Genomic DNA, 10,262 nt, shown 5'->3' on the forward strand with positions numbered 1-10,262 from the left:
CCCCAGTGGCTGCTGCCCTGTGTACATATAGAATAATTTGGTGTTGAGGAAACCCTGACTCAGACCCACAGATGTCTCTGGGGCAGATCCCTACTGTCCCATGGGCTGCCCAGGCCCACACTCTTGAGCTGCTCACCAGTCATGGGAGGGCAAAGTGTGGATGATGACCATGTCTAAAAAAAAGCAAGTCTCAAAAGTTCCCCTGGGGGTTTCGCCTCTGCCCTCAAGGCGTTGAGCTCTGCCTGGTCCAACTTAGAGGCCCAACCCCATTCTCCTTCACCAGAAAGAACAAGAGCTTGTTCCTATTCTGAGATGTAGAGGCACCTGCCTCAGTTTATCCTGGCCAGGGAGTAATGCATTGAGCCCCCCGATTTTTCATCATGGGGAGACCCCTGGGCCCTGCAATCCACCCCAAGTTGTGGCCCTGCAGGGTCCCGGTTGTCAGTTCTTAGTGCTGCGTCCCAGAGGCAGGGGAAGTTGGAGAAAGGAACTTGGGATGCTGGGGTGCTCCGAGGAGGGCCTCCAAGGAGCCTCAACCTAGGCTCTTAGGCTCCGGCATGGAATTCCACCTCCACATCTGCAAGACCCTAATAAAGGCCCCTGCTTCTCCTTTCAAAAAAAAAAAAAAAAAAAGAATGGATGTTGGATATTGTCAATCTCCCTTTCTGCATCGATCAGTAGGATCGTGTGGTTCTTTATCTTTGTTTTATTTATGTGGTGGATTATGTTGATTATTTTTCTAATACTGAACCATCCTTACATACCTGGAATGAATGCCACTTTGTCATGATGTTGGTTTTCTGGGTTGGTTTGTGTTTTTTGTTTGTTTGGTTTATATGTTGTTGAATTGTATTGGCTAGAATTTTGTTGGGAGTTTTTGCATCTGTTTATGTGAGATATTGATCTATAATTTTGTTTTTAATTTATGGCTTTGCCTGGTTTGGGTTTATACTCATAAAATTTATTCAGGAGTTTTCTGTTCTTCAAATGATCTCTAAATTCAGGTGGGATATATTCAAGATCATATTTTGACTCTCGTGAACTCATTTTAGTTTTCTTCAGCTTCAGCCTGAATTTGCATATGAGTAATTAATGTTCTGTTTCCACAGTCTGCCTCTGGCCTGTTTTGGCTGATGATATAGATGGAGATTTTCCACCATCTCTTTCCACAAATGTAGTCAATTTGACTTCTGTGTTTTTCATCTGGTGAGGTCTATGTGTTTTATGTTGTTAAAAAAGGTATTTGCAACAATTCTTCATAGGAATCTATTTTAATCTTTTTTATTTCCATTGGTTCTGTTGTGTCATCAAAAACATAGTTTCACAAGTGTGCATTGCTACAATTTGATGAACTCGATCTATACTTAAAGATGTAGTAACTCAAAATACCAATTGAAAGGGAAAGCATCATCACATCAAGTATCAATCCTATCCCCTCTGTACACAGAGTTGATAGGAATGGGCAACTTAGACATTGGCTACCTAAAATGGGAGGTGGGGAGGGCTATAAAGGCACGAAGTGACTGTCTTACAAGTTTTCAAGAGAATGCAGGGGAAGGTAGAATCCCCACTGAACAGTTTTCATGTTGTCTAGATGGGCCTGGTAAAAGGAGATGGGGATAAAGTTATTATTTTTTTTCTTCTTGTTGTTTGCTAAATCAAGCTTTATTGATAAAGTGGAATTCAGACTATCTTACTAGGAACAGCAGCAGATTCAGGCAATCATGATAACAAAAATGTGGCTGTCTCCTACCATATGGAGGAAGCTGCTGCTTATCAATTAGTAATTTAATGTAAGGAGTTGGATAAGAGGTGCAAAGAATCAAGGCATTCTAGCCCCAAGAATATACTGTGTTACCTTCAATACTCATGGCAACAAGGAGAGAACATCCTGAAAGACAGTTAAATGCAGGGACTGGCTTTATCAAACAGTGCCACTCCTACCTCCAAGAACATTAAGATAGTTTTCAACAATTCCCTGGATGCTTGGTTTTGTACGATTTTGAAGCTATTCTCCATAATTGTGTGCACATTTAGGTATCTAGCTAGTTGATATGGCTGCTACTCTCCCTGTCCCAACCCCAAGTCCAAAATACAACGTGACTTGAAAGGGCTATGTGTCTGTTGCATCACACAACAAGCCAAAAATTTCTTGTAACTCTGATAGTGATTTAAAGAAGTTCATAATTAAATATGACCATTTTGTACAATGACAATTAGTGATAGTGATTTAAAGTAGTTCATAATTAAATATGAGCATTTTGCACAAAGACAATTATACTTTACAAAAAACAAAATCATTCAACAAAAATTGCTGGAGTCTGATTTACAACATGAATTATGGTTTGAAATCGTGTTTACATAAGTCTCAAATTCACAACAAGAAAAAAGAAAAGCACAGTCCTAGGCTAGCAGTTGTACTGCTGAAGTTCTCTGGTGTAAAATCACTGTCACCCATGTCATCTCCCCTTCTTTGATGGTGACAGTGGATGTTTAAAAGACTCAACAAAGTAGAGCTGCACTCTCCTTGGAGGTGAAGGTCAACTCCAGGACTAGATGAGCAGTTTTACCATATATCATCAGTTGATGCAAAGTCAGTGTCATTATTTTTGTAAGGATTCAGCCTGTCATAAATGGCTTCAATTATATCCCACTTGCTTGCTAATTCACCCCCTGGTGGGAGGCTGGGGATAGTCTCACTTGATAGTATGCGCACCACCTGAGCTAAGTCAGGGAAGTGGAAGCATTCCCCTTGCTTCTTTATGATTTCTTCTACTCTGCCTTCCAGGTACTTATCCAACTCTGCCTCCTTCTTCACAGCTTCTGGTGATACTTTGGGTGCATTTGGAAAACAGATCAATATCACACTCATGTTGTCTTGACTTCCCTTATACAAACAGGTGTTGACTACTTCATTGCAAACTTTTTCAAGGTCATCAGTGACTTCAAGTCTGGATCTTACAAAATTACAGAGCTCTTCATTTCCCATAACATCCCAGATACCATCACACGCAAGGATAATGAACTGATCACCTTCTGATCTTTTAATATCGTTGACGTCAGGCTCTGGTGACACAAGCTGTTCTGCAGGACCTTTTCCATAGACACTTTTGTAACCAAAGTCCCCAAGGGCCCTTGATACAGCCATTTACACGCTGAACCTCCATGGAACCACCTGCCTTCTGAATTCGTTCTTTTTCCTGCGGATTACTTGGTTTGTGATCTTGCGTGAAGAAGTGAACTTTCTGGTTCCTACAAAGTACGCCTCTCGAATCTCCACAGTTAATGAAATAAATATGGCGGGGAGAAACTAAGACTCCTACAGCTGTTGACCCACTTCTATCTGCACCATGTTTCTTCTCTGACATAACTCTCATGTGTTCATCAATCTCCAGAAAACTTGATTGGATTCCATTCTTCACATTTTCCACAGAAGGTGTTCCTAAAGACCCTTTAAAATCTTGGTTATTGGTGATATGATCTAACAAATGCTCACTGTAGTATTTGGCAACCTGAAAACCAGCATGCCCATCAAACACAGCAAAGAATGACCATGCTTCAAGTCCATTTGGCAAACCAATCACAGCCGTATGTGCATCCTCCATCTCAACACGCCAGCCTTACATGCTGCTTAGTCCATAGCGCAGCCCATTACCCTGCCCCTGGTCATTATGTTTTTCCATTTTTGGCTTGTCTAAAAACTCTCCCATTATGTCTTTATATTCTAGGTCCCGAGCAACCCGCAGACTGGTCGGCCAAGGAGGTGGCAGAGGTGGCCGAAGGGTGTGAGGAAGGACTTACTACTGCGGCGGAGCTCACTGTTGTGGTGGCCGGCCAGGTCAGGCCAGGAAGGAGCCAGAGGAAGAGCCAGGCTGCTTCCAGGTCCCCAGCTCACAGCGCTGTTGGCCCCTCAGTTCATCCAGGTGTTGGAGCCGGAGGCAGAGAGCTGGTCCTGGAGGAAGAGATGAGGATTCATAGTGTTCATGCCTCCACCTGCTTGACACCCCACCCCCACCCCCGCCACCCGGTCCCAAGTTGCAGCAGCCCAAGCTTCCCAAACTCTGGGGCAGGCGGCACCAAAAACACAGTTCAGGCATAATATTCTTATGACTCAATAATGATGATGCCATCACTAATTGTGACTGTCACAAGTGTAAAGGTAGGAAAAAATTTTTTTTTTTAATTTTTATTGTGATTTGAGTGAAAATTTACAGGGCAGATCATTAATTTTACATTCAACAAATCAACGAATCATATACTTTATTTCATTATAATAATTATAATCCTCTCCATGTACCATAAATTAACAGTATTTTTCTCTATTCATTTTAGCTCTTTGTTTTTTTAAACACTCAGGCATATGTAATAAATTAAACCACCAAAGGGCACATTCTGCAAGCCTGTCTCCTGGCGGCCAGCTCTCAGTCACTCTCTTTCCATGAATCTAGAATCCTCAGCTGCTCCCTCTCTCCATGTTATGAAACTCCTGCCTCTACAATTGTGAAAGTCTCAATTAGTCATGATAACTAAAGGTCGAAATTTTGTAACTAAAAATGGGGGACTAGTTAAACTTACAGTCCAGGAACAGAGAACTCTAGGACCATCAAGGGACAAGAGCATGAGGAGGCACAGATGTCGGTTTGAACCGCATGGTCAGCAGTTCAAGCTTACCAACTGCTCCTTGGAAACCCTATACAAGGTTGCTATGAGTCAGACATGACTCAACGGCACTTAACAACAACAAAACAGAGATGAGGACATGGAGAGAAAGAGCAGCTGAAAACTCTAGACTCAAGGAATGAGAAAGGCTGTGTGCTGGCAGCCAGGAGCCAGGCTTGCAAAATGTGCCCTTTGATTGTTCAAATGATTATATGATTATGTTTAAATGATTTAAATGAGTGTTTTGTGTACATCCTTCTCCCCACAAATAAACACAAAAACAAAAAACAACAACAAAAAAGAGGGAATAGCAGCAAATACTGTTGAATGATAATGCACAGAGGGGGTTGTAATCCTTGCAATGAAATGGTAAGTGTTAAACCAATGCTCTCAGTTTTGGATTTGCCTGAGAAAGAATTCAGAAAAATAATATGGAAACAAATTCAAATGCTCCATAAAGGGGTGGAGGAAAAGAAGGAAGAAGTCATGAAGTACTACAGGAGCAATCAACCAAGATTGATACAGCATTAGAAACAATTCAAAACCTGCAAAAAGAAGTCCAGATGATTAATAATAAAATATCAGAAATGAACTGAAAGGGGAAAGGAGCAGAATAGAAGAGATGGAAGTGAGAACTAGCAAGCTGGAAGACAAATCTCTCAATACTGCTAAGATAGAAGAACAAGCTGAAAAAGTGATTTAAAAAAAAAAATCTGAAGAGAGTCTAGGATTCTTGCTGGATAACATGAAGAGGAACAACTTAAGAATTATTGCCATTCCAGAACAGGAAGAATCAGAGAAGTCCACAGAGGAGATAGTTGAAGAGCTTCTGGAAGAAAATTTCCCTAACATCTTGAAAGATGAGAAGATAAACATTCAAGAAGCTGAACGTACCCCAGAAAGTATAGACCCCAAAAGAAAGTCACCAAAACATGTAATAATCAAGCTCTTCAAAATCAAGGACAAGGAGAGAATACTAAAAGTGGCCAGGGAGAAGTGTTACTTATAAAGGCAAGCAAATCAGATTAAGCTCTGACTTCTCAGCACAAAGAAGATGCCATGCTCCTGGATAGGAACACTTAACATGGTGAAAATGTCAAGACTGCCCAAAGCAATCTACACATGTATTACAATCCCAATCCAAACTCCAACGACATTCTTCAAAGAGATGGAAAAAACAATTACAAACTTTATATGGAAAGGAAAGAGACCCAGGATAAACAAAGCACTGTTTACAAAGAACAAAGTTGGAAGCCTCTCACTCTGTGATTTCAAAATTTACTACACGGCTACAATGGTCAAAACACCCTGGTACTGGTACAATGAAAGACACATAGATCAAAGGAACAGAATCAAGAATCCAGAAATTAGCCCATCCACATACAGCCAATTGTTCTTTGACAAAGGGCCTAAATATGTTGCATGGGAAAGAAATAGTCTCTTTAACAGATGGTGTTGGCAGAACTGGAAATCGATATGCAAAAGACCGAAACAAGACCTTTGCCTCACGCCATATACAAAAACCAATTCAGCATGGATTAAAGATCTAAATGTGAATCCCAGAATTATAAAAGATCATCAATGAAAAAACAGGGACAAATTTAAGGGCTCTAATACAGGGCACACACACAGACTACCAAACATTGAGAAAATTGCATAAACAAAAGAAAACAAAATAGATGATTGGGACATAATAAAAATTAGAAACGTATGTGCATCAAAAGACTTCACCAAAAGAGTAAAAAGGGAGCCCACAGAATGGGAAAAAATCTGTAGCAATGACACATCAGACAAAGAATTTATTTCCAAAATGTGTAGGAAACTACAACACCTCTACAAGAAAAAATACAAATAATCCAATTAAAAATGAGCACAGGACATGAGCAGAACTACATCAAGAAAGACATTCGGGCAGCCAACAAACATCATGATCACTAGCCATCAGAGAGATGCAAATCAAAACAGCAATGAGATATCATCTCACACCAACAATAACAGCAAAGATCAAAAAAGTAGAGGACAATAAATGTTGGCAAGGATATGAAAAGACTGGTAGGTACCCTCCTACATTATTGGCGGGATTGCAAAATGGTACAACCACTCTGGAAAGCAATATGGTGCTTCCACAGAAGGTTGGAAATAGAAATAGCTTATGATCCAGCAATTCCTCTACTTGGTATTTACCTACAAGAAATACGAGCCATAACACAAGTAGATATATGCACACCAATGCTCATAGCAGCGCTATTTACAATAGCAAAAAGATGGAGACAGCCTAAATGCCCATCAATTGAAGAATGGATAAACAAACTCTGGTACATACACACAATGGAATACTATGCTATCTTGAAGAACAACAAGGAAGCTGCAAGCCACTGCATAACATGGATGAACCTTGAGGACATTATGCTGAGTGAAATTGTTGTTGTTGTTGTTAAGTACTGTGGAGTTGGTTCTGACTCATAGTGACCCTGCACAGGGTTTCCAGGGCTGTAAATCTTTACGGGGGCAGAAAGTCTCATCTTTCTCCCGCAGAACAGCTGGTAGTTTCAAACTGCCGACCTTGAGGTTAGCAGCCTGATTCATAACCACTACGTTACCAGCGTGAAATTAGTCAGTCACAAAAGGAGAAATGCTGCATAAGACCATTATTGTAAAAGACTAAGAAAAAGAACCCACCCAAAAGGGGGGAAAAAACTATATAAATAATTGCTGACCACCGGAATGTATGGGATGAGAGGAGGGGAGGGAAGGAGGGGAAGATAGAGCACAGGGTAGGGAATAGACTCAGGAAAGCCTGGGTGCTGGGGTGGGGGTGGGGGCTGGAAATACACAAGAAGGGGGAGGGGAATAGAAGAACAACATGGATGGGACAACAGTTAGGCAGGTTCAAATGAGCTAAATGGGACAGAGGTAAATTATGATGTGTCCACAACCTTGGAATAACAGGGCTTCGAGATACAGGGATTGAGGCATGGTTTGAAAGGGTAAAAGAGGGAAATAATGTTAGGATGCTTGGCTGTCTTTTGAGTCTTGGTTTCCCTTGCCTAGCATTGTGAAATAGACACTTGAGGGGATGAGGGAAGGAATAGCCAGAAATGTCACAATAGAAAGCTTGTAAACCCGTCTTCAACCTATAACTGATTGGAATACCTTAAAGGGGGCTAGAACTTGCCCAGACCCAAAATGGGGTGGGGGGGCATAAAAGCAAGAAGTGACTGGCTTACAAACTTTCAAGAGGGAACCCAGTTCCAGATGGTGCAGAGAGATGCAAATCAAAACAACAATGACATATCATCTCACACCAGCAATAACAGTGAAATTCAAAAAAGCAGAAGACAATAAATGCTGGTGAGGGTGTGGAGAGAGTGAGACCCTCCTACATTGCTGGTGGGATTACAAAATGGTCCAACCACTCTGGAAAACAGTATGGTGACTCATCAGAAAGTTGGATATAGAAATACCTTGTTGTTAAGTGCCGTCAAGTCGGTTCCGACCAATAGCAACCCTGTATAGGGTTTCCAAGGAGCAGCTGGTGAGCTTGAACTTCTGACCTTACAGTTCAAACGACTTTGCAGTCTGGTGCATTAACCCACAGTGCCACACCAGAAATTCCTTATGATCCAGCAATTCCTCTACTTGGTGTATATCCACAAGAAATTCGAGCCATAACAAGAGTAAATATATGCACACCAATGTTCATAGCAGTACTATTCACAATAGAAAAAGATGGAGACAGCCTAAGTGTCCATCAATGGAAGAATGAATAAACAAACTGTGGTCTATACACACAATGGAATATTATGCTACCTTGAAGAATAACAAGGAAGCTGCAAGTCACCACATAATATGGATGAACCTTGAGGACATTATGCTGAGTGAAATTAATCAGTCACTAAAGGAGAAATAAGACAATTATTATAAAAGCTTAAGAAAAGATACCCACATTAAAAGGAAGAAAAATGAAAAAATTCTTTGTTGGTTACCAGGTTAGGGGGAGGGGATGATAGATCACAGGACACAACACAGTATGGGTGTTGGTGTGGGCAATACACAAGCAGGGGGAGGGGATAAGGAAGAGGGAGGGGAATAGAAGAACAAGGTAGATAGGAGAACACTTAGGCAGGTTTACATGGGCTAAATGGGACAGAGGTAAACAATGATGTATGCTCAACCTGGGAACAACAGGGCTCTGTGATACAGGGATCAAGGCATAGTCTGGATGGGTAAAAGAGGTAAAATAATCTTAAGATGCTTGACTGTCATATGATTATTTGCTTCTCTTGCCTGCTATTGTAAAATAGACACTTGAGGAGGATAGAAAGGAATATCTGGAAACATGCTTATAGGAAACTTGTAAGCCCACCTTCAGTCTATAACTGATTGGAATACCTAAAAGGGGTGTTAAAACTTGCCCAGTGAGATAGGCTTCTTGCAGAGCCTTTGTAGTATATGAGCCCTTAGGTGGAATTCTGATCCCCATCTAGAACCTTCTGAGATGGGAAATTGCCACTTGAAAAGACAAGCAGACCAGCCTGGAGCAGCTAGAGGAACAGAAGATACTTCTTGAAAGAAAGACCAGCAGGGAAAAATAAAAACAAAAACTGATTGGCTACTACAAGAACAAGCAATTCGTTTTCTGGGGAGCCATCAAGGCAAGCAGTCAAGTCCCTTCAGGACAAACCCCCTCCCAAGACTGAAACTCCCAAGACTAAAACAAGAGCAGTTACGTAAGTTTGCTAGTGACCACATTCATCTACTTGTGAGTGGAAGTGGGGGAAAAGCAGCAATCAAGAGGTGGACTGAGAAAGCAAACAAGATGGTGGATCAGGTACAAGTGCAGTGAGGCGCTTCAACAGCAACAATACAGAGTACTAGACCAAGCAGACTCAGGGGATAATGCCAGAATGCTGAACCACTTATAAAGGAACATTCAGAAGGTTGGAAGGCTTACAGCTAGGGGAAATTGTAGCAGAAGCAAGAAATCAATCGCTTTCTAATTCAAGATGTTCAGCTGGATGCCTGACAAAACTGTGGAGATAAAGGTATGCACAGGCTTTTTTTTTTTTTGTATCTGTCCATTGGTCTCTTGCTGTCTGTGCACCTCCATTCTGGTTACTAGAGGGGGTGCCTGAGCAAGTGAACACCCCACACTGATCCGACACCCAGAGGGTTCTACTACACATGCACACAGGGTCTCCTTGAAATTTAAAGCAATAGTTTCCACTTAAAACCGAACGGCAGCACAAAACGGTCACAGTCGGCCCTGAACTGTTTATCACTAGGAAAAAAGGCCTGAATGGGGATTGTGGAGAGGACAGGCAGACTAAAAAGGAAATAGACTGAAAATTAAATCCTGAGTTATGTCACAATGACTAACAGTGGCATCTTGAAATTTCTCAGGAAGAAGAGTGAAAAGGGAGGTCCATCTCTTGATCACATCTACCTGGAGGCAATCAGAAAGTACAAAAAATACCAAAATAAAAACCCAAACAGCCACAGCCGGCTCTGAACTGTTTCCAACTAGAAAAAAGGCCTGAATGGGGATTGTGGAGTGGGACAAGCAGACAAAAGAGGAAATAGGCCGAAAATTAAATCCTAAA

The 10,262-nt window shown here is 41.4% G+C and overlaps 2 pseudogenes; one reads left to right on the forward strand and one right to left on the reverse strand.

Moving 5' to 3' along the window:
* Window positions 1–2,566: 2,566 nt before the first annotated feature.
* LOC102833382 lies at window positions 2,567–3,725 on the reverse strand (annotated as a pseudogene).
* A 5,940-nt stretch (window positions 3,726–9,665) lies between these two features.
* Window positions 9,666–10,262, forward strand: part of LOC102839432 — a 10,170-nt pseudogene continuing 9,573 nt past the window's right edge.

Source organism: Chrysochloris asiatica, unplaced genomic scaffold (assembly GCF_000296735.1).
Source record: "Chrysochloris asiatica unplaced genomic scaffold, ChrAsi1.0 scaffold00375, whole genome shotgun sequence".
NCBI classification, from domain to species: Eukaryota; Metazoa; Chordata; class Mammalia; order Afrosoricida; family Chrysochloridae; genus Chrysochloris; species Chrysochloris asiatica.